The sequence below is a fragment of the Protopterus annectens genome, chromosome 8.part0 (genome assembly GCF_019279795.1).
Source record: "Protopterus annectens isolate FY-2018-M chromosome 8.part0, PAN1.0, whole genome shotgun sequence".
Taxonomy (NCBI): domain Eukaryota; kingdom Metazoa; phylum Chordata; order Ceratodontiformes; family Protopteridae; genus Protopterus; species Protopterus annectens.
This window is the reverse complement of record NC_056741.1, coordinates 755,518,370-755,524,440: the sequence shown is the minus strand read 5'-3', so window position 1 is coordinate 755,524,440 and position 6,071 is coordinate 755,518,370.

The window sequence follows — 6,071 nt, the reverse complement described above, 5'->3', positions numbered from 1 at the left end:
CTGGCTAACATACAGGCTAAAAGAGCCGTCACAATAGCAAAGAATAAGGAATGAGAGGTACTCTGCCAGTTTCTGGAAAGTGACTTAGCAGATTGCACTAAGAAACTCTATCAGGTTGCAAGGTAAAGACAGAAAGATAAAAAATGGAATTATCAGACACTCTCCATAAGGGATGCCAGCAACAACCTACTTGTCAGCCCACAGGACATCAAATGTAGATGGAAGAAATACTTCTAGCAGTTTTTCAATGAAGAAAAGCCACAGAAGTTGTACTGCCTCTGAGACAGCCTATGATGAAAGAGAAAGAAGAATCCACCCTAGAAAAAGTAAGAACAGCACTGAGGAAAATGAAATCAGAGAAAGCATCAGACTCAGATGAGGTCATGCCGGATGTGATGAAGATGTTGGGTGAATTGGCGAGAAATGTTCCTTAGGGTACTCATGGCAGTATGGAGAGAAAGACATATCCCAGATGACTGGAGAAAAATCATTCTTGGGATAGTGTGCAAGATCAAAGGGGATATTCATAACTCTAGGCAGTACAGAGGCATCATACTCCTTAAATATTGCTTAAGTGTTGGAAAGGATGATTGATAAATGAATGAAAAGCAGTAAAAACTAAGATGGGAGATAATTGGAAAGGCTCACTCAGATCCTGCCACAGTTTGCTGTGAGGGAAAGGTTAGTTTGCTTTTTATTTTTGTATTTTTTATTACTTTATTGCCTTTTTCTATGTTTTATACTGTGATTTGTTTTCTTTACACTGTGTGTTACTTGTATTCTGCTTTTAACTGCATATTAAAACTTGAAAAGAGACCACAGCTCTGTCTCTTGTCAGTCAGACAGAAATTTTTCCCACCCTACCACCCTGTAACTTTTGTTTTCATAGGTTCATAGGTTCATAGGTAGGTACTAGGCTATCGGCCCTAGGGCCCATACAAGCCTAGCCAAAAAATGTACACTGGCTTTCGCCACCCAAGAAAATTATTTTCCTGTGCCCCTGTCGAGCAGAGCCACAGAAGTGATCCCCGGGGTGAATTTCCCATTTTCCATCCAATCATCAAGATTTTTCTTGAAGAGTGCTAATGAGGAGCTCTGTTTGACATAGATAGGTAGTCTGTTCCACAGTCTGGGAAGTCTCTGGCCCATACAAGCCTAGCCAAAAAATGTACCCTGGCTTTCGCCACCCAAGAAAATTATTTTCCTGTGCCCCTGTCGAGCAGAGCCATAGAAGTGATCCCCGGGGTGAATTTCCCATTTCCCATCCAATCATCAAGATTTTTCTTGAAGAGTGCTAATGAGGAGCTTTGTTTGATATAGATAGGTAGTCTGTTCCAGAGTATGGGAAGTCACTGGGACAGGAATCTATCCCTCCAGCATGTTCTGTTTATTGTGGTGACAAGGTTTAGGTCCTAGAGCGTGTAGCTCGGAGGGATTGGGATTTCTTTAAGTGGAGCATGTCCAACAGCTCTGGGTTTGACATAGCTTTGTATGTTAGGCAGAGATCGCCCCTGAGTAGGCGATATGCGATGGAGTAAAGCTGTAGTTTTTTGAGACGGTCTGCATAGGGCATCTGTTTGAGGCCAGTAATCCTCTTTGTGAGGTATTTCTGTGGTCTTTCCAGTTGTTGTAGATGTCTTGTGAGGTACATACCAAAAGGGGCGTTGTACTCTATAATGGGTCTAATGAGTGATGAGTAGAGGGGAACAATGACCTCTTTTTTTCTGGATGAGAATCCTTTTGTGATGAGATGAGCCACGTAGAAGGATTTCCTGACCACTGTGGCAATGTGATTATCAAAGGAGAGACTACCCTCCACCTGTGTCCCAAGGTCTCTTATCACATTTTCTTTTTTTTTTTTTTCAAATAATTCTTTTATTTTTCAAAGTATGAAACAATGCATACTGAGAGAGGAAATACATTACAGTTATACACATTAAAATGCAACGATGGATAATTACAGAATATTGTGAGTAACCACATAGTTTAGCAATGATACATATGAGAAGGATAGGAACAGCACAATGAGAGCATTGTAATCAATTTAACCAAAAACAATTATATACAATATTTACAACCAACAGTGCTACATTCCTCCGCAGTGGTATTGCAAAAATATAATAATAATTGGGTTGGCAGTGGTTCTCCGGTAGATTAACAGGAATAGGGATAACTGTTATACTCAAGGTATGAATGGGAAGTTATTCAGTATGGATCACATCTATAAGTTTCTTCCATAGTTTACCAAAATAAGCTCTCTTTTGGGGCCTTTTATAATGAATTTATGCTGAGATGTGTTTGAAAGCCATCTCTTTGACCATTCCAACTAATTTGGTGCATTACACAACCCTTGGCAAAATACTTAGATTTTAAGTTATAGAAATTTGTGCAGCAAGAGTCACAGATATGTAAAGACTCATGGAGCTTCTTAAAATATATTAATCACGTACCCTTTAAAGGCTCCTTATATGTTAGTAAAGGTTGATATAAAGGATCTTTATTCAGTAATTCCCCTCCAGGAGGGGTTAGAATGGTTTAATGAATTTTTATATGAAAAGAAAATAAACCATTTTTATGTAATAATGTATACCCAGTTGATGGAGATGGTCCTTAAGAACAATTTTATTTTATTTAATAAGGAGATTTTTTTACAACAGGAAGGGGTAGCTATGGGTTCTGCGTGTGGTGGTCTTTATGCTAACATAGTGGTTTTACAGTGGGAGAAGAAATATTTTTTTCCTTCTGACTTTTGCAAGCATGTTAAATATTATGCACGATTCCTGGATTACCTTTTTTATTTTATGGGATGGTCCCTATGCCCGTATTAGTGATTTTCATAGGTTCATAGTAAGATATTTAGATTCTACCACTTTATTTTTAAGATTTACATATTCATTTAACTTGGATGAGATAGCCTTCCTTGATATTAAATGAATTAAGGATTACCAGAATAGTTGGTTTATATCTAAAATATATCGAAAGGACACATATTCAAATTCACTACTTCATTATAGTAACATCCACCCTGAGAAACAGAAAAAAGCTATTATTAAGGGACAGTTTGTACGGGCTGCCCATATGGTATCACTTTCAGAAGAATTTTTAGATTAATGTGATACCTTAAAAGATATGTTTTTAAAGAGGGGCTACCCATTGAGACTTGTTAACGATGTCCTTTTAGAGGTAGTAAATAAGAGAGAAAGAAAATTTTATATACCTCTTTTATCTGAGGTTTCATTGGATGTAACACACACAGTGAATGTTGCACCCCTAAACTCTGTTTTTACAGGAAAAGATTATAATACTTCATTCATTTCTACATGCACGATTGATAGTCTTGATATTAAACATATTTTGAGTAAAAATTGGTCAATTTTAACACATGACTGAAGTATCAGAATACATATTGATGAACAACCTACTGTTATTTTTAGAAAAGGTAGACATTTTAATTTTTTTTTCGAGAAAGGACATGCTGTGAATCATTTTTCGAATGGACGTATGTTGAAGTGTGGTATGTGTCGATACTGTCCCTTTATAAAGGAAGGAACAGTATTTATGATCAGCAGCACTAAGATTCATATCAAAAATAAGTATAACTGCAACTCTGAATGTATTATTTATTATGCCCTCTGTAACCTATGTGATTGTTTTTACATTAGAAAAACTGATAGAAAATTTAAAAATAGAATATATCAACATTTGTATGAAATAAGAACAGGCAAAGAGACAAATGCTTTGTATAAACATACCTCAGAGAACAGTGACCACACTTTAAATTTTTTTGTTATTGATGGTATCACGATAGATATCAGGTGAGGTGCATGGTCTGCCTTACTAGAAAAGAAAGAATTATACTGGCAGTTGTTATTAAATGCAAACAACTGGCCAGGTTTAAATGAATCCCTCTCCATTAATTCCCTTTTAAAACTGAGAGCTTTAAACAGACGATTATTTATTTATATATTTATTTATATATTTATTCATTGCTCTTTTAAATAATTGTGAAGTGGATGATCTTTTTTATATATTTTCTATATTTTTTTATATCTATTAACATGTATTTATTTAAGATTTTGTCATTGACATCACAGTTTGTATTGCGCTTTTAAATTTCTGTTACTTAGGGGGAGTGGCTACTATCATGTGAAGCACAAAGAGAGTCTTTAAAATGTGTTCTGTGTTTGATTTTAATTTGTCTGATGAAGTTCTTTTGTTGAGGACGAAAGCACTTACCAGCTTTCTATTGTCTTACAATAAACTTTTTTGCTTTACTTTGTGGGCTACCAGCATCAATATACCAGTGGTTTTATTGTGGAGAATTTGGTTCGCACACTTCTGCAGTTTGCTCAGTAGTTTTTGTCTGTCTTTTGGTGCTTATATGGAACTGCCCCAGTGTAAGGAAGGAGTTAATATGGGTGCCAGAAGCTGCTGAAGGGTGGGAAGGGACAGAGGGCAAGAGGAGCACTTACTGATTTAAAATGCGTAGCATTTGTAAGCTATTTGCTACCAGAAGCCTGTAACTGATAGAAGCTGTATAGTGTCAGTACAAGATGAATTAACAATGACAGCAGCACAGAAATTTCATGCAAAAATGCAAGGAAAGGTAGCACTGAACCTGGTTGTTGTATTATCCAGTAGCATTGGTGATGAGATTAGCACAGCATGGCATTTGAAACCATCCATTGATTTAGCCTATATCATGGTCTGGTGCTGAAAGAGGTTTATGAAGCCTTCCTCAGTAAGTTGTGGGTTTGAGTAAGCCAGTCATAATATCATCATTTACAATTTGGAATAAGGCAATTAATAGAGGCAGAAATGTTTAACACAGAGTGCATATTTGCAAAAACTAACTAAATTTCCCAGTACACAACTGAGAGACCTGAATAAGCTGCAGTCAAGTGATGGAGATAAGCTAAAATGTCTGGCTGTAATATTATCATAGATATTAAAAGCACTTTTTTGTTAGGCTGCCCATCACCTGAACCATTACATACTTGGTAGAAATGACTTGCAGCAAAAACACACTTTGTACTGTGCAGATCTATATTCCTCTTATGAGGTCTGTAAACAACCAGTGCCAATCTGCAGCAACACAAGCTTTCTGAAACATTGGATTTACTAGTAAGAGTAACAATATACTCTTGGATGATAATATAAAAATTTACTCCTGGAATAATAAGGACTTTTTGCAAATATATTTTGAACATTAGTCTCACCTGGCCTTGTGCACAGATGTTAAATATTCACAGCCAGAAAACAGATACTGTGGCCTTCTGCCAGATCTTCTAAAGAAGTTTATAATAAAAAAAAATCAGGGAATTCAGACAGAATTTTGGGGAGACACACTTATTAATGCTATTTCAACTTCAAGTATTTGAATGCATTTCAACTCTAAAGTACATGTCAGAACAATGTTTGCATTGGTAGATAGAGTCCAATACACTCCTACATACCCTGTATGCAGTAACAAAAATGTTGTCTTGAATGGTGAAAGAAAATTATTTTTTACTTCTGGTCTAATAAGAACTTAGTGCACATATATATTATTAATATGACTTTTTTACTGCCTTGTGAGTAATGATCACCTACCCCCAAGTAAAAACTGGGTATATTGCCAGGCTGTGGCAACACAATCCTCTAAAATGTTGGATATGTTAACCGTATGAAAATGGCCTTATGTTAGTTCCCTTAAACCAATTCACACTTAAAATCCAGAGAGTTCTAATAGGGTACTTGAGTACAAAACACCCACATACAAATTGTCCCAGATGACTATGCATGCCCCTTTAGATAGGGTACATCAGATGTTACAGTGAAGTCTTCACATAAATAAGATAGCCATATTGCTCTTTGACAGACACTGCTGCCCAACAAGCCTCATCAGTAATCAGGCGGACGTAATGCTATAGGTGCTCTTTTCATATATCAACTACCCCTCAAAAAATGGTAGATACTTTTCTGTACACTTCTGACTTCTCATTGATAAGCAAATGAAAAACATATGGCTAACGTTCAACTTGCAGCTTTTAGAAACACACACACATTGCCCTCAAAAAGCCTTATTATTT